General features: G+C 46.8%; 1 protein-coding gene across 1 annotated transcript in view; it reads left to right on the top strand.

The window, feature by feature from the left end:
- LOC119379464 (protein FAM184A) overlaps positions 1 to 19,700 on the top strand; it is a 628,470-nt gene that overhangs the window by 454,846 nt on the left and 153,924 nt on the right. The gene's annotated exons all lie outside the window — the stretch shown is intronic.

The raw sequence follows: 19,700 nt of genomic DNA, 5'->3' as shown, positions 1-19,700 counted from the left end.
ACGCACCGATGAAAAGAGTAGCCAGCCCTTTTGTGGATCCACGAATCGAACTAAATCCGTATTTTCCGCTATGCATAGCGCATTATGTGACGGCGTGCCACGAATTCATGCAACCACTATGTCGTCGGCGACTCTAACGGAAAAATATGCCAAGCAATATTTCATGTTCGCATTTTGGTGGTTGTACACTGCAGATTTGGCCTAGAATGAGCTTGGCCAGCCTGTTAGATTCTTTTATATAGGGATCATTTTGCGTTTGCTGCATTACAAAATGAAAGATTTTGGCGGTCAGCAGTCGCTTTATCCTGCGATATCTTTTTATTGCGATGACAGTTATATGGACACCCAAGGCGCATTTCTGCTCCCGTGTAGGTGTCGCCGTGAGGTTCCGTATATGTGTAGGCATGTACTATTCATACTGTAACGCACAGTTCAGGAATACACTTTTAATAAACCAAACTAGTTGGGGCGAACTTGTGCCCGAGAAGGAATAAACTAAAAGGGAGTCTTTTAGCAGTCCCAAGAACAGTCCTCTTCTTCTACTCCTTCTTTTCTTGTGTCCCGCGTGGGCCGCGCGCAGCGGCTGTTTCCTGGGTCGCAGGCACGTGCTCTCCGCCACACTTTTGCTTTGGCTCGCACGTAGCCGCAAACATTTCGGAGAGCGTAGGGATCGGCCAGTGCGCGTAGTTTGAAATCTTCTTGTGTCATTGCCCCCCTTTCCAGAATACATCGTCCCGATGCTCGCGACAAACTGGTTGCCAGGCTGTCAATCCTAACACCTCTTCGTGGATGCAGTTATCGTCCAGCAGCGTTGTGTCCTCGATGGTTCATTGTCTGTCGTAATAGGGTTTCATCCTGACGACATGCACAATTTCTGTGCGACGCCGCCGTCGTGATGAGCTCTCTTGTCCCTCTGGAATAACTTCGTAGTTCAACGAGCCAAGGCGGCGGAGAACTCTGTATGGGCCGAAATAGCGGCGAAGCAGCTTTTCAGATAGGCCACGTAACCGTACTGGAATCCACACCCCTACTCTGTCTCCCGGTGCGTATAGGACGTCTCTTCGTCGCAGATTATATCGATGCGTGTCGGCTTTCTATTGTTGGTGAATACGATGTCGCGCCAGCTGTCTTGCTTCTTCTGCTCTTTGTATATAATCGCTGGCATCATAGTCATTCTCGGACGTCTCGTCAATAGGTAACATTGCATCTAAAGGTGTGGTGACCGTCCGGCCAAACACAAGTTGGAATGGCGTCATTCGAGTTGTCTCTTGCAGTGCGGTGTTATAGGCGAATGTTGCATAGGGTAATATTTTATCCCATGTACGGTGCTCTATGTCCACGTACATCGACAACATATCAGCCAACGTTCTGTTCAGTCGTTCAGTAAGTCCATTCGCTTGTGGATGATATGCCGTCGTCTTCCTATGACTGGTGTGCGTCAATCTCATAATAGACTTTGTCAGATCGGCCGTAAATGCGGTTCCTCGGTCCGTGATCAGTACTGTAGGAGCTCCATGCCGCAGTACGATGTTGGTGACGAAGAATTCGGCGACTTCAATGGCCGTTCCCCTAACAAGAGACGCTGTCTCGGCATATCGTGTTAAATAGTCAGTCGAGACTATGATCCGCCGCTTCCCCGACGACGACGTAGGAAATGGGCCAAGTAAGTCCATTCCCACTTGTGCGAATGGGGTCTCTGGTGGTTCTATCGGTTGAAGAAGACCTGCTGGTTTCAGCGGAGGGGTCTCTGGCAGTCCCGGCAAGTTCTAACATAGTGTTGTACAGAGCTGAGCAACTTCGGCCAGTAGTATTTAGTGTGGATGCGTGCCAGCGTGCTGCTTACTCCTAAGTGCCCTGCGGACAGATCGTCGTGGCAAGCCTCCAAAATCTCTGGTCGTAGAAGTGAAGGCACGACAAGCAGGAATGTCGCTGTATTGTTTTCAAAGTTCCTTTTGCACAGGACGTTGTTTCGGAGGACGAACGCCGACAAGCCGCGGGCAAAAGCTCGTGCAACATCGACAGACTGCCCCTGTAGGTACTTGATCAGGAGGAGTAGTTCCGGGTCGGATTTCTGATGATGTGCCATCTCTGATGTCACAGCTCCCAAGAATGCAAAATCCTGTCCGTCCTCGGTGGAAGTAGAGGCAGCGGGTTGAATCGGAGCACGTGACAAGCAATCAGCATCACTCTGCTTGCGACCGGACTTATACACAACCGTGACATCGTATTCCTGCAATCGCAGGCTCCATCTTGCAAGCCGTCCACATGAGTCCTTGAGATTAGCCAGCCAGCATAATGAATGATGGTCGCTTATAGCTCGAAAAGGCCTACCGTATAAATATGGCCGAAACTTGGTGATGGCCCATATCACGGCGAGGCATTCCTTTTCTGTCGCTGAGTAGTTCATCTCAGCTTTCGAAAGAGTGCGACTGGCGTAGGCAAGGACGCGTTCTTGTCCGTTTTGCCATTGAATGAGTACGGCTCCGAGACCTAAATTGCTTGCATCTGTGTGGATGTCTGTTTCTGCTTCCTCGTCAAAATGCGCAAGAACTGGATGGCTCTCAAGGCACTTCCGTAGTTCGTTGAAGGCATCTTCCTGTTCGCCAAGCCATACGAAAGGCGTGTCTTCTTTCGTCAGTCGCGTTAGCGGTTCCGCAATTCTTGAAAAATTTTTGACGAATCTTCTGTAATGGGCGCAGAGACCCAAAAATCGCCTAACAGCCTTTTTATCCGTTGGCTTCGGAAATTTTGCCACGGCCTCAGTTTTCCCAGGGTCTGGGCGGACGCCTTCCGCACTGATGACATGGCCGAGAAAAAGGAGCTCACGGAAGCCGAAATGACACTTCTGTGGCTTTATCGTCAAATCTGCTGACTTGATAGCGGTGAGCACAGCCCGCAGTCTTTCCATGTGTTGCTCGAAGGTGGCAGAGAAGACTACAACGTCGTCAAGATAAACCAGGCAAGACTGCCATTTCAGACCGGAGAGCACTGTGTCCATCATTCGCTGGAATGTGGCGGGAGCTGAACAAAGACCAAAGGGAAGTACCTTGAACTCGTATAAACCGTCTGGGGTCACAAACGCCGTCTTTTCGCGATCTCTTTCGTCAACTTCTATCTGCCAATATCCACTTTTAAGGTCCAGTGAGGAAAAGTACTTGGCATCTCGTAGCCTATCCAAAGTGTCATCGATTCTTGGCAGCGGATAAACGTCCCGTTTTGTGACGGCGTTCAGTTTTCGGTAATCAATGCAGAAACGTAAAGCCTGGTCTTTTCTCTTCACAAGGACAACAGGCGACGCCCAGGGACTTGCTGACGGCTGGATCACGTCGTCCTTGAGCATTTCTTTAACCTGATTACCGATAACTTCTCGTTCTTGTAGTGACACTCGGTAGGGATGCTGGTATATAGGCCTCACGGACTCGTCGACAATGATGCGATGTTTGGCGATAGGTGTTCGTCGGACTTTAGATGACGTCGAGAAACACTCGGCGAATTCCCTTACAAGGCTCTCTATTAGCTCTTTTTGACTAGGTAGTAGTCCTGGTTCGATGTCGATGGCAGCAAGTATAGAGTCCACGTCTTGTAAATCAGATTCCGTGGTTTCAGAAGTCTGCAGCTCCGTAACCTGGACGAAATCATTCAGACTGGCGATGACGGTTCCCTTTGCAATGTGTTGCACCTCATTTCCAAAATTGGTAAGGAGAACATTGGTACATCCCTCACGTAGCTGAACAAGGCCGCGTGCCATGCAGATCCCTTTTTGAAGTGTCAGTGCGGTGTTGCTATCAGCAAATCCTTCGAAGTCACTGAATGCTTTGTTGGTTACTGCGACAGACATGCTCGATCTCGGCGGTACCATGACGTCGTCATCCACAATACAAAGGTCATATACGTTTTCTTCAGTGTCGAAGGTAGCGATAGCGTTCCTCGTCGAGAATGAGACACAAGATTCTCGCAAGTTGATCACAGCGCCGTTAGCTCGTAAGAAATCCATGCCGATAATCAAGTCTCTTGAGCATTCGGTCAGCACAATAAAGCTGGCGACGTACGTGAAACCCCGAATTCCGATTCTGCGGTGCATATCCTGTCGGGGTCGATGAGGTGCCCTCCTGCTGTACCAACTTGTGGTTCCCTTCCAAGGAGTCAGCACTTTCTTCAGTATTTTAGAAAGCTCGCTACTTATTACTGAATAATTTGCACCTGTATCCACAGCGCGATGACTTCGTAGCCATCAAGAACACACGTAAATCCGAACAAAGTCACCATCAAAACACCGATTTCTGAGTCGGTCGTCGTCGTTCAGAGTCAGCGATGGAGGTTCTTCTGCATCAGCGTCGACAGCGGCCTTGCCTCCACAGGTCGCTGACTCTAGTTTTCCCAACGTGGGCTTGGTGAACGACGCCTTGGAGAGCTTGCTGAAAAGCGGGGGCTCGGCGACCGGTACCTTTTCCGTCGTCGTTGCTCGAGGTTGGTGTTGTTGAAAGCCACGTGAGCTTTGACGACTCGACAGGTATTCCTCGATTTCGAAGGGGGCGCTCACCATTTCTTGGTCGAGGTGCATTTACGGGAAAACCACGAAGTCCTGCCTGGCGGTATTGGCACATTCGGTAGATATGGCCAGCCTCCCCGCAGTGGTAACAAAGTGGTATTCTGTCGGGAGTACGCCACACATCGCTCTTCCTGGTCTCCTCTCGGGTGGTGGCTGCAGTGTGCTTGGCGACATCGGGTGCTGCAGTGTGCTTGGCGACACCGCCTGCCTAACCTCCTCGCGGATAACGTCAGCCAGGGACGAAATCATCGGAGCGTTCTGGTCAAGCCGCTGCTTCTGAAGCTCTTCTCGTACAACAGACCGCACTAGCTCCCGTAGTACTTCCATGCTGTTTCCATAGACTGGTGGCATTACGTCCAGAGACGTGATGTTCATGTCTCGGTTGTATATCCTTGCTCGCTGTTGTAGCGTCCTTTCCATTGTAGTCGCCTCGGAACGGAACTCAGCGACGGTGCGAGGCGGGCTCCGAACAAGCCCGGCAAAGAGTTCCTGCTTTACGCCTCGCATCAGATGACGCAGTTTCTTGTCTTCGCTCATATTTGGATCTGCTCGGCGAAATAGGCGAGACATGTCTCCACATACATCGCCACGCTTTCGTTGTTGCGCTGGCTTCTTGTTTGGAGGGCAGCTTCAGCTCTCTCTCTTCGGTCTGTATTCGGCAAAGCAGCGAGCAGCTCCCGTCGAAAGTCATCCCATGACAGGAAAGCAGCTTCGTGGTTTTCGTACCACGTTCGAGCGCTATCTTCCAATGCGAAGTAAACGCTTCCAAGTTTCCGATCTGCCTCATATCCGTTAGCCTTTGCGACTCGTTCAAAGTGTTCAAGCCAATCTTCTGAGTCCTCAAAGCTGTCGCCGTGCAAATGCTTTGGCACCATTGGCTGATTAACTACAATGTTAGCTGGCGAAACCTGAGCTGCCATGTCGGTCGCGTCTCCGTTCACAGCCGTTGAGGTTCTAAGAGAATTCGGCAAAGGTGCAAATTCAGGACCCTCACCACGTAGGCGTCGACTGCAGCGCTGATGAACGGGAGTCAGCTCGTTGGGTCCGAGTCGCTGTGGTTCTGGACTGCGTTCTGTCACTCGAGAAGGACTTGGCATCATACCCAGCAGCTCCACCAGATTTGTAACGCACAGTTCAGGAATACGTTTTTAATAAACCAAACTAGTTGGGCGAGCTTGTGCCCGAGAAGGAATAAACAAAAAGGGAGTCTCTTAGCAGTCCCAAGAACAGTCTTCTTCTTCTACTTCTTTTCTTGTGGTCCGCGTGGGTCGCGCGCAGCGGCTATTTCCTGGGTCGCAGGCACGTGCTCTCCGCCACACTTTTGCTTTGGCTCGCACGTAGCCGCAAACACTTCGGAGAGCGTAGGGATCGGCCAGCGCGCGTAGTTTGAAATCATCTTGTGTCAATATCTACAGGTCACCCCATCCGAAAAAAGTTGTATCTTTGAATACATCCCGCACACAAAAAGAGAACGTGTGCAAAAACAATTCAGCTACAAGGTATTCTGAGAATCCCCTTTCTAAAGATTGTGAATCGCAACATTCAACTATGCTTTGTGGTAAATTATTGCAATCGTCAATACTTCGCAACAAAAACGAATGCTTGAATGAATCTGTTTTATGGTTCAGGGGTGTAATGTGTTTCGAATGTTTTGCTCTGGATGTTGTAGTTATCTGTGGTGCGATTTGCAACCCATGGTTAACACTGTAGTCTCCGTACAGCATGTGAAATAAAGAATATGAGTCGATTACGTTGCGTTTGTTGTTTCCACGGTCATTAATGCTGCCTTATCTCTCAGCTCGGTGATAGACTGCGTTTGGGAGTATGAACTGAAAATGAACCGCAAGGCTTTATTTTGTATGCGCTTACAATTTAGAATATTTCTGAGTGTATGGTTCCCATTTATTTATTTATTTATTTATTATTATTTATTTATTTATTTATATTTATTACAACAATAATGTTGCGGGAGATCAGCTTGAGGGTGTCGTGGCCACCCTACACGTATCTCAGCCTAAACGGTGGCTACAGAAACAACTACAACAACAAAATGCACACATAATATATTGCACATGACTCATTTCCATGCAAGAAGGAAGCGTGCTTGCATAGACAACATAAAGATACTCAGAAACGTTTCTTTTGAGAACACGACGAAAGCGAAAAGAAATGGAGGACGACGTTTGAAAGCAAGTTCATGGCAAGGATATTGTGGTAAACAGTCTTCGAAGTTCTTTAAATGAGGTTTCTGTAATGTTAAAAAGCTGCTATTTACTAATTCTGTTTAGCAATGCTGGTAGCGTGTACCGAAGCATATGTTTACTGTAATTAGTGTGACATTTCCTAACTTGCATTCCTCTGGTTTGCGTATTGTACATTATTAAGGTGGCCTATAACCCTGCTAGAGTTTGTAGCGGGCTATTTTTTTTCATTAAACTAGATTTATACTGGCGACATAGGTTATAGTTAAAGATGTACTTTACCGGGACAATGTTGTGTCTTATAAAGAGATCCCTGGTGTTTGAGAGGTATGAAACCTTGCATGCTAATCGGACCACGCGTTTTTGTAATACTGCGAGCTTGTGAATCTTTTCTTTTGTGGTAGCACCCCAGACTAGCAGTCCATAATTAAGTACAGGTACGAAAAGAGCGTTATACAGAAGCATATTGATGCTTGTAGGGCATTCGAAAGAGACGCGGCGCATCGCACCTATTGTACTCGATAATATACCAATTAAGTGGTTTATGTGGTCATCCCATGTCATGTGTTCGTTGCAATAGACGCCTAAAGTTTTATTGATGTTACGAACTCAATTTCTGCGTTATTTAATGTTATAGGCGCTAGTTGAACGGTCTTTTTCCGTGGTCGAAACAAGATTGCCTTAGTTTTGCTAATGTTGATTTTTAAGTGGTTTTGAGTTGGTCAGTAACTTATTTTCGATAGCGGTTCGTTACCTCTATTAACTAAGTCCATTTCTGAGCTTCCTGAAAAAATAAACTGGCGTCATCTGCGTATATAATGAATTTGGCTGTATCATAAATCATCGGAATGTCGTTGATATAAAGTAAAAATAAAAATGGTCCCAGGATACTTCCCTGGGTAACGCCACATCTGACCGCTTTTTCGTCTGATCTTTCTCCTGCAACAATTACAGACTGACTTCTATGTTTTAAATATGAGGAAATTAAAGAGTGCGCTATGCCTCTAATACCATAAGATTCCAGCTTTCTCAACAAAAATGCTATGGTTAACAAGGTCGAATGCCTTTTGAAAAATTTAAGAATATACCGAGTACCATTTCCTCACATTCAAATTTCTCTAATATAAATTCTTTCTGTTCAAGCAGGGCAAGCTCAGCAGACTTCTCCTTACGGAAACCATATTGCACAGGATGCATCAGATTATGGCGGTCTACAAAAAAATGACAAGCGCTCTGAAATTTTTTTTTTTTTCAAAACCTTTCGAAAACACTAGTAATAGGGATATCGGCATGTATTGGCTCATTTCGTTTTTATCCCCCTTTTTGAATATCGCTGTCAATTTCGCGGTTTGCATACAACGTGGAAATATTCCTAATGACAAACTTTGGTTAAATATATGTGTTAGAAATGGGCCAGAATATCTAATACTTATTTCACTGGTTGTACTTGAATGCCCGACACATCAGTGGCTTTACTGTTGCTTAATGCCATAAAAGACGAGATAATTTCATTGTCAGACGCCGGTGTAAGAAATGTTCTGTGTTCAGTGTGAGAATTCGCATAAGTAAAATCTGGATCATTATCTAAGGAATGACCGAGAGAAAGAAAAGTCGTTGAATCTGTTTGCCATATCACGACCTGTTAATTCTACGCCGCTCTGCAATATATTGATTGTTTGTTCTAGTGATTTTCCAAGCATTGTATTTAGACTCTTCCATACCTTAGCAGAGCATCCCGCAGTCATATTAAATTGGTATAGTAGGTATTCAGTTTTAACCCTTCGTATCTGCTTTGTAACAGAGTTTCTGAACTCCTTAAACGCTTTAGAGCCTCAGGGTTGTTACTTTCGATGAATGCCTTGTATTATCGGTCTTGTTTTTTTTTATTTGGCGGAGTAATTCTTTTGTAATCCAAGACTTCATGCATTTTTTGGCGCGTCTGCACGTTTTTAAGGGGAATGAAGAATGAGAGGCTTTAAGAAATATACCTAGAAATACCTCATATGCGGTGTCTGGATTTCATTCTTCTAGCACGACACTCAAGTTTGTTTGCAGTAGCTTGTCTCTAAAGTGAGACAGTGCTTCAGCATTGATAGATCTATAAGAAGGGGTGGTAGGGGGCGCGTAGATAGGTTCACGGTATGACTTGTAGAAACAAGTATGGGCAAATGATCGCTGATGGCCCAAATAGTAGCGCCAGAGCGTATAAACCGTTGTTCTAAATTAGTTATGAACAGGTCTATGATAGTCGTCGAGGTATTTGTAAACCTTGTAGGTGTCATTGTAACATTCTCAACTGAATAGGTATTCAAAGAGACAGAATTGCCGTGTTGAACTATCTTCCCCTAAACCAAATGGTATCGGTTCGCATAAACTCAAAGAACGATTCTAAAAACGAAAAAAAAAATAGAGAGAAATCACTGGCGGGAGGGCGATAGCATACACAGAATACTTGTGCACGAGACTTCACTGTGAGCACTTCATAACTGGGAGTTACAATACAAAAATCTGAAAGCATTTTCGAGTCCAAAGCCATTTGACAGCAGCATAGACACACCACCCACCACGCTTTTCGGATCGATTCATATAATACGACTAATACATGGGAAGACTGTAGACGTTCATGTGCCAAACAAACCGTGTCTCAGAGAACATAACTACATTAAATAGCCCTGGAGAATCGCCAAAAAAAACAGTCAAGTTCCTCACGCTTATTACGGCCCGATTGAAGGTTGAAGTGAATACATTTCAAGCACGGCTTACCATCATTCGCGATAAAAATGTTCAACTCTGATAAGCTTATCGGTTCAGACAGAAGGGAGTTCATAACTGATGGATACAGCAAAAAGAAAAATGCACGCAGTTACATTACGTGTCGCGGTCTTCGAGCAGTATGTCGAGGTCCGCTTAACTCCGGACGACTATCGCTCGATCATGTTCAGTACGACGAGCGAGAACCTTTCCTTTTTTCTGCCATGCAAATCAAAAACCGTTCTTTAATGCCCATCCCTTGACATGGGCGTAGAAGATCGCGACTTTTTTGGTCATGTTTTCTACAACTTGGACATTGGGTTTAAGAGCCCGCAGGTCATTTCGCTTGCTTAGCCACATGTCGCGAGAAGACTGCCTTGCAAACGCACGATAATTCCTGGTGTCTGCCCGATTGTGTGCGGGAGCCGATGCACATTCTCAACATCATTTAGTGTCAGGCGCGAATTGTTAACAGAACTAGTCATGGCATTCAACTTTTCAAGAAGGTTTTCATTCTGTGAATAACACGAAAGTAAAGCGTGCCCTTCCAGAAGTAACTGAATGTTTACTGTACATTGATATAAGAGAGTTTGCACAATGTATATTGGATGTCTTGCAGCTTTAGCACCGTTTAACGTGGATACACCCACGTTGATGATTGGCGGTACATCTGCATCCCGACGACCAACGCCCGTGTTAAATGTTTCAACGAACCTTGTGCTAGCTGTAGTAGTTAACGGTGAAAGCGTAATCAGAGAACCAGGTAAGATAGGCAGAAGAGCGTCGCATATTGGACGCAGAACTTGGTCTCCATCCCGCGTCATGTTAAATGTGATTCAATGCCACGTCGGGACTAGAGGGAACGGAAAGCGCGTCGTACCGCCCCCCGGCCGCGATTTTACTCGGAGCGATTCGCGTGAGCGGGGGAACGCGGTGTTACAGCCAGGTATGGCACGGCGCGCGTCGCAAAGCTATTTTTGGTTTGGATTAGCGTGATGCTATGAGCGAGGCCGACGCTTTTATGACGCTTAAGCTAAGATCGCCACCTCGCGGTGTGTTAAGGCATTGACCAAATTGAATTTTCTATTGAAAACGCGCCGCAAGAGACGGACGTGTTTCTTGGTGACCGGAGTTTCTTGTGTCAAACTACGCCGGCGTACAGCGCTAGGAACAGCCGACCTGCGTGAGACGATCACAGTGATTGTGCAAGAGGAGCTGCGAAAATTCGTACCTTCATCGTAGCCCCAACTGAATCCCATCGCTGACGTCGTGCGCCAGGCAATCCAGCAATCACAGCCGAAGCCGCAAACTATGAGCTACGCTGTTACAGTCCGCCGTGACGCTCCTCCTTTGCGCCCATGCCAAGACGCCGCCACTGACCCCCTACTGTCCGTGGGTCAGTAAGCGTTAGGCCCCTAGAAAGACCGACGTTTGCCGCGCCCCTCACCACCGCCCGTTCTGCTACCATTTCGGGGAAGCAGGCCATACCTACCGTCGTTGCCAATAGCGCTAGATAGGACTACGCGGCTTCGCCGTCAACGCTTTTTCTTTCTGTATTGCCTATGTACATACATACAGCAGTGATAAACAAATATATACCGAACAAAGAACAAAAAAAAATAAAAAAAATACAGTTTGCTTCTTAAAGCTTCGACGTCAACGCGACGTGTCCAGAGTGAGGTGAACGACCACGCATATTCGCTGAATACCTCGGAGGAGCGCAGTGTACACCCCGACGACCTTCCCGATCGCCTTTGCCAGGCCACTACATCTCGCCGCAGCGCCGGCAACACACCGACACTGCTCGCGGCCGATCCGCGAGCCCTTACCAGGAAAACTAAGGGCAGCAACCGATGGAGGTGCGGTTCCTGTACGACGAAATACCGAAGTTCCTCCGCTGTTAGCGACAACCTCTCAACGAAGTCCTAGGAACACGCTGCAAGGCGCACGGTGCCTGGACGACGAAACTTCGCGACCGGAACAAGACCTGAAGACACCTCGTAGAAGCAGCAGAGCAAACAGGGAAGTGATGCAATTTGAATGAAGGCGCGCCAAAGCAGAATCTGGTCAGAAAATCGGCAACTATTCTGAAAAGCACTAGTAGACAGCTTAATGGGTTGCGTGCGATGGATGGTGCCTATCACAATCTTTCTTAAGCTATAAAGATGCTCGAGAAACTATGTTGCCTGTCTGCAGTTTTGCCAGCGTTGATTTTAAGCTAGTTAGTGTTCGACCACTCCGAAAGATCTGAAAGAGCTTTTTGAGACTTAGTAAAAACTTTAGTTATATCATGGCTGGTTAGGAACAGACTTGTATCATCCGCGTACATTACAATGGAAGAGTCATTATTTAGTTCAGTCGCATCGTTTACGTACTTATTAAAAAAAAGTGGCCCCAGGAGGCTTCCCTGTTGAACTCCAGAGGTAATATTTTTAAAAGAGGATACAGAGTTAATAATCGTAACACACTGATGACGCTCGTTCAAGTAAGCATCGAACAAGGAATGAGATACACCACGTACGCCATAGCAATACAACTTCTTTAAAAGAGTATTGTGGTTTAAACAGCAAAGGCTTTTGTGTAGTCTATAAAAATACCAAGAGTCGCCTGTGTTTTTTTTTTTCGAAGCAAGGCTACACCAACTACAAACAGTAAACAAGAAAAAAAAACAATATTAGAAACAAAGGCTACAACAACTAAATTATGACCTTCTTTTGGATGGTGTTACTTGGCAGGTTTTAGTATGAAAAAGGTGGATGTCAAGACATCTGCATTTTATCTTTCCTTTGGGAACTTCAAAAAAAAAAAAAAGAAAGGTCCTAGTTTTTAAAGCGGTTAACTTTCTTGAACGCCTGTGTTTGTTGCCATATTCAAGAAATCGCACTAGGGCTCTTGTTCTAAAAAATGTTTGACGCGGAACGCTGCCCCATGCTGCTAATGGCACAACTTTCATGCCATATGTATGGTTCTTAGCAGACTTCCAGAGCTGCCTCATGAGTTCTATCAGTACCTGTCATGAAGCCATGTGTTCAGACTGTCTTGGCACACATTGTGATATTTTGACAATGAGCAATGCGATGTACGAAGTGCAATACCCTGACCTGCCTCTGACAATCCTGAGTTTATAGCTGTGTGCTTATTGAGTAAAAATGGAGAAGATTCAGAATATCTCTAGCTGATGTGTCTTATCATTATATTTGTTCGTTTAGCCTGATAATATTTGAAATTGGACATCATAAAACGAAGTTCGTTTTTTCATCAGGCTGGTATTTTCAAATTCCTCAATATTATTTTTCATCGACGCGAAGCTTCGCTTCGCTTCGCCTTTGGTTGGGAGTTGCGTTTACGAAGGCATACACAACGTCAGTCGGCATGACTGGCAGTGCGGCATGCGATGTTTACGGCACCGAAGAAAACACCGAACACCTGCTGTGCCACTGCCCTCGTTTTGCCTCGGAGAGACAAGTACTTTCCAACGCACTGCGGCGACTGGATGATCGGCCACTTTCCGTGCAGGTGCTGCTACAGCACCGTCCACATCTCTCGACGGCCCACAAGGCAGTGAAAGCACTATTGTGCTTTATGAGAACCACGGGCTTGTGCGAACGCCTCTGACATATGGTGCAATCCCGCACGCTGTAGTGAATGCACTGCATCTCTTCTCTCTCTCTCTCTTTCCGTCCTCTCTATTTCCCGTCTTTCTATTCCCTTTCCCCGATCCCCCAGATTAGGGTAGCCAACCGGAAGTGTCTCTGGTTAACCTCCCTGACTTCTCCCTTTTTTCTTTCCTTCCTTCCTTCCTAAATTTTATTTATTCAATTTAGTAAGTTGTAATTTTTGTGGTCGTTTCCATGTGTTCTCTGCTTTGTTTTTGCGCTACAGTTCGTTTAGTTCTACTTTTTGTTATACGTTGCTGTAATTCAGAGGGTTCATATTTTCGCATAGTCATGGCACATTTAAGGTTACCGTGCGCTCTTTAGGGATGTCAGACCACAATTCCTGTGATAACTTTTGTACGCTGCATTTCGAAGCCTGAAACAGTTCCTTCTTTATTGGGCGCAGTTTACAGTTACGTTTACAGTTCACAGCTGACAAACATACGCGCCGTCAACGAGTTTGCGCGGAGGTGTGACACTGGTGGATAATCCGTAGACTTTTAGTACGCCAATAAAGGAAAGCGGTAGAGAGCTGTAAGAATACTCTACCTACCAAATACTAACACATCACTGCGTGATCGACCCGGTACTACGCTTGCTGCTACTGGCCCCGATGGCAAACAGTCGCGGCGCTCATTCTTGTGTCGCAAGTGCGAATGCGCGCCGCTGAACGGTTCAGACAGCGACGAATTGGTCAGTGGCAGTGATGATATCAAACAAAACAGTCTAAAGAAACGAAAACATCAGTAAACACAGGCTTTAGCAGGAATCTCACACCAATGGATAGAGCGCCAGTTCGAGTACGCGCAGCCTATGATGGCGATTTCGCTAATCTTGCATGCTAGACGGCGCGCATTTCAATATGTCGCTAGAGTGACTAGAAAAATTTCAGAGTATCGCATCCGTTTTCCGCGCGCCGCCGCCTACGCGATTGGCTTATTCGCATCACGTGACCTCTCGCCGCCATATCCCTTCCAAGCGTTTTAGGTGCAGGGGCGTTGAATGGAGAGCGCGGCCGAATATTTAGCAGTATCACGGTCCCTAAAAGTACTTCGTCGGTTTTTTAAACGCGTCATAACTGTTTACTGTATACCTTGAAGGCATTTGTCGCATGATCATTTGCCACTGCGCCAAACTGAAGCGTGGAACTTTGTTGATAAACTTGGTATAAGGCAATGTTATTAAGCGTATTTTATAAAAAAAAAATGTTGCTAATGCTGCATTGCGCCGAGCGTACTCTTACAATGCTGTTTAGTGGGTGAGAAATGGTCAGAGCAAAAAAAAAAAAAATCGGCTTATCCTCTCCCGCATTGAGGGAATCGATTCATGCGAGCCCTAGATCTATATACATACAGTGTTGCAGTAGCATGTGCGTTAAAAATTTTCGGGGTGTGTTATTTCTGGTCAAAATAACATAAAGCACTGCGCCGAGAAAGCTTGAACAAGAGTGCATTAAGAAAAAAAGTTGAAAATAAAAGGAGTGCAAAAACCAAACCCCAGCTGTTTACGTGCTGGCAACGCCAAAAAAAAAGCTTTGTCGGAACACCGCAAAATATTTGCAAATGCACTGCAACGTTGGGAATATTAAGGAGACGAAAATTAGGAAATAAAACAACTGAGTAGTGACGTCAATCATTTTGATGGACTATTTTCTACGTATCTGTTAGGAAATGACAACGTATAAGATGCACCTTACCTACCGCACACCGATTCACCCGTGCGTTCAGCTGCTGGCGTTCCGAACCGAGATACTTCACGCACATCTTCCACCTACGGTACACACACCACTTCTATTACAGATAACACCCAGCTGAACAGCAAGCATGGTGCGCAAGTAAGGTATGCGTCAGCGATCAGTCGAAGGACGCAATGCTGGGTGTTCTCGATGATCGATAATGTTCGCGAATGATCTATGAATTGAACCTGAACACCGACTGCAAAGCTAGCACAAACAGCCACGAAGAGAGTTCGCGAGCACATGGCAACATTCGCCGCACGTTTCATTAACTACACCGCTTACCGCGCAGTCGATACATGACTGTCGATGACTCGAAATCACTTCTGATATCCTTTTGAAGAAACAGACACACACACATATTGCACTTACGCCGAGCGTACCACGGCATCGAGGCGAAAAGATCGGTCACTTCTCAACACACGCTACCAACGCGCCGGACAGTCCGGAAGGGAAATGGCCGCCGCCGCCCAATGTTGCCCGCGTGCAGTCTACCTTTGCGGTAGTCTGAAATTTTGCAGTGACTCTATATGTCGCCCGCCTGGCGTGAAAATTTGAAAAGTTGTATACAAAAATAGTCACGTTACGCCATACCAATTTTGGCGTATACCCTATTAACGAAACGACCAGGAGAGCCCAAAGTCGTAGGCGGCTAGATAGATAGATAGATAGATAGATAGATAGATAGATAGATAGATAGATAGATAGATAGATAGATAGATAGATAGATAGATAGATAGATAGATAGATAGATAGATAGATAGATAGATAGATAGATAGATAGATAGATAGATAGATAGTAGATAGATAGATAGATAGATAGATAGATAGATAGATAGATAGATAGATAGATAGAAACGCTCGAAGTGCCAAAGGTTCGCTAAGAAATGCTTCGCATTTAATAACGGAACACCTTCTCTTCCCATCTACTCTCCATCAAATTCCTTAGCCTCTCTTCGAACCTTACCTTGCTCTGAGCTTCCCTCACCTCGAAACCTGCCCATCCCACACAGCCCTTCACAGCCGCATTTGGCTTCTTGCCGTGAGAACCCAATGCTAGCCGTCCCGCAGTCCTTTGATTTACAACCATTCCTGATTGCATCTCTGACCTCATGCACACCACTGAGTTCCCCAAAGTAAGCCCCGGAACCATTGCGCCTTTCCAAGACCTCGAAGCCGTGAAGTTACAAGTGCTCCCTGGTAAGAAGGATGTTCGTCCTCGGTTGAAAACAAATGCAGATCTTTCCCTTTGCTCGGTGCTTACACTCTAGGCGATTGTTCGCCTTATCATTCCTCCTACCGTCGCAGACACGAATAGGCGTGCCTATGTCGGCTGACGGGCAGAAAGACTCGGTGAGGCATACATAATTGAGGATTTAGTTATCGCATCTCCCCGCCGTTGGTCTTTGTGCAGTGTAGGGCGAGAACGTGTTGATGACAGGGAAGCTTGTGAGGCACCGTCGTCTTTATTTATTTTGTTTTTTCTCCTTTAGAAACGAGAGATCAAAATAGAAGTTTCACGAGAGTAGTGGTAGAAATAGCGAATGAGGGAATGAAATGGAAAAAACACAGATAGCAAAAAGATTTAAAAACAAAAGGAAGAGAAAGATAGAGATGAATGAAGAAAGAGCAAAATAAGAGAAACAAAAAAGGTCGCCTAGCTCTATGCTTTCTTCAGGCAAGGTACCACCAGTGCGAATCGGCCTTTTTTCAGTCATGTCATTCAGCTTCCTGCAGTCGATGGCGAAACGCGGCGTTCCATCTTTCTTACAGCGAAGGCCGTTAAAAGATCACAGAAGCAGCCGTTTTTGGCGCCGTACTTGTCCGCCGCTTCCGACGCTGGTGTCCGTAACCGCTATCGCGCGTAAAAAGAATAAAAGCTCAATAAGAAAGCACATCCAGGAGAGAATGGGATTCGAACCCACACCCTCTTCGTGGCATCTGAGTATTCTACCACAGAGCCGCGCGGGTGCTTGAAACTCATTCGCAAAAACACCCTATACAGGCGTCATGTCGGACAAGAAATTACGTTAACATGTGTACTATAGGCTGGCAAAATAGTAAAATAAAACCCAGGCGCAACGAGTCGGTCGTTGAACGCTTCCAACCAATTACAAAGAACTCAGCTATAATTCTTCATCGTTATTACCCACAGCACACACAAAACGAAGACAATGCCTTAAAGGGGCCCTGCAACACTTTTTGAGCAGGGTCGAGAAGCGCTGCTAATCGGTAGTCGAGGCTGCCTAGAACATGCGAGCGAAATATTATAGCGAAGCGAGCGGCCTGGAATTTACAGTAAATTCTCAAAATCAGCTGAAAATCGCTCCCTTTTCTCTCGACAAATGATCTATTAGTCCGCAATATATGACGCGATTGTCGGCAGTTCCACCATTGGCTGATGTTGTAATCACGATAACACCCTCATTATTACATTCGCTGTTAATTTTGAGTTCAATAAGTAGATAATATGTATGTTTATATTACATTATGCCGTTAAAACACCGAACAAACATTAATATTAGCACTTCCGGTCTCACCGACAGCTCGTCTGGTCGTAGCTGCTTCGTTGTGTTTTCTTCACCATGCGCAGTGCCGAAATCACATTTCTGTGCTTTTGACCATCGCTGGTGGCCATTGAGAGTGGCGGCCGTTCGAGTGTTGCCTCGTCAGCTGGAAACTGCATCGTCGGCACGTTGTCACGACCGACCGAGGGAGCGTTGCAGCATTTCTCCGACGCCGGATAGTTTAGGATACCTGTGTTCGCTGTTTGGTGAGAGTCCCGTTCGCTGTCTGTTCAGTATGTCATCGAGCCGTACCTCGGCGTATCCTCCCCGTAGTCTCACGTTCCGGAGAAACCGCGACACAGCAACCAAGCAGGCTCGCATTTTCACGGTAGCTGCAGACAGCCTGGGGATGGGTCCGCGCCGGCCCGATGCCCCACGATCCTTTCTTTTAGTCTTTAGTTCTTTGTTGTCACCCGCACTCGCTGTGCGCCCGCATTTGAAGAGCAAACAGCATCGAAGTACCGCCACTGGGAGAAGGGTGCACGCAGCTTTGCCGTGTTGAATACGATTCAAGCGCGAGCAGTGCGACGAGGCGGTGTATCGGATTGTGGGTCCAAACCCATCTCACCTGTCATTCGTTCCAAAAGCGCACGCAGGTTTGCGTCCATGGTTGGCAGAGCGATGAAAACACTACGGCAGTTCGAGGTGCACACCCAACATTACCAAACCGACTCGCAGTTTTCAAGCACGCGCGATACACGGTGCGATGGGCTCCGCTCGACGACGACCACGCAAGCCGAGCGGAAGTGGCGCCACAGACCACGTGGTTGCGCCGAGACGCCAGAGAGAAAAAAATGAAGAAAAATAATGCCGCCGCCGCCGACGTAACTCTTCGGCGCCTCCTCGCACCTCCGCCCTCCCTCCCTTCACGCCCCGCGCAGCTTTCCTCGTGCTGGCGGCGTTGAGTGGAGGGACAAAGCTGCGGAACGTGATCTCTATAATTTTTGCGGCATATGACTCGTGAAGAGTCATACGTCAATAATGAGACTATTCCAATATAACTAAGAAAGGTGTTGCAGGGCCCCTTTAAATATGTGTAGCGGGCACCACGCTTCCCTGCAGAATGGCAAAAAATGACATGGGGGGTGCTTCTCTACTTCATGAAAATTACGATGATTTAGGGCGTAGTGGGTAGCTTGCATATATATTAGTTGTCTCAAGATAGTCTACAACGGACTCTACAAAGGCCACTGTTCCTGCTTTCCCTGTGACTGTGCTGCCTGTGCCGCGTAGGCCGGGCGATCCTGTTTTTTACAGCGAAAGCTGTTATGAGATCATTTCAACGGCCGTTTTTGACGCCATAGTTGTCCGCCACCGCCGCCGCCGCCGCCGGTGTCCGTAACCGCTATGGCACGAAGTAAAACAAAAGGAAATAAGAAAGAATTTCCAGGATGGAACGAGGTTCGAACCTGGGCTTTCGGCGTGGGATCCCACTGTTCTACCCCTGAGCGATGCCGGTGCTTGACACTGCGTTGCGAAACGGCCCTATACAGGCTTCATGCCGCGAAGGAACCACATTAACATAGGTAATGTAGTGTGGTAGAAGAGTAAAATAACAACCAGGCGTCACACAAACGCGAATTCTGTAACCGGGCGTCACACAATGCGGATTGCGCAACGAGTGGGTTGTTGAATGCTTCCTACCCATTACAAAGGCCTCTGCGATAATTCTTTGTTGTCATCAGCCACAGCATCAACAAAGTGCACATAATGCCTTAGAGGTGTTTAGCAGGTACCACGGTTCTCCGCAGAATGAAGAAAAATTGCATAGTGGCCGCTTCCCTACTTCACAAAAATTATGATGATTTATAGCGTAGTGGGTTCCTCGCAAGTGCACTTCTTTCTATTCGTTGCCAAGTAAGCTCATAAGGCTCCCAGGATCCATTTCCTCAGAGTCCCAATAAAGTTAATTCCCTCTCTCTCGCTCTCCGTTTCTCTAGTTAACGTGTGTTATAAAGCGTGGTGGGACAGTTAAATAACGACCGGGCTGTGGTGTAGTGGTTTCGGTTCCGTTTTCGGAACCGGTTCTCCTGCCCCCAGGGGGCGCACTTCGATTGTATATATTCCACTGTACATAATAAACCGGGCGTTCGGTCTTCTGTTCGGCACCCTGCTGCGTGCCTTTCGTCTGCTTCGGGGCCGCCGTTCCGGCGTGCACCCGGCGTTCCTTCGACGTGGCGTCTTAGGCGCCCACGTCGATACTACACGGGCGTCACACAATATGAATTACGTAACTAGTGG

This window comes from Rhipicephalus sanguineus, chromosome 1 (assembly GCF_013339695.2).
Source record: "Rhipicephalus sanguineus isolate Rsan-2018 chromosome 1, BIME_Rsan_1.4, whole genome shotgun sequence".
Classification (NCBI taxonomy): domain Eukaryota; kingdom Metazoa; phylum Arthropoda; class Arachnida; order Ixodida; family Ixodidae; genus Rhipicephalus; species Rhipicephalus sanguineus.
Note: the sequence above shows the minus strand (reverse complement) of the source record. Positions and strands in the feature narration are given on the sequence as shown.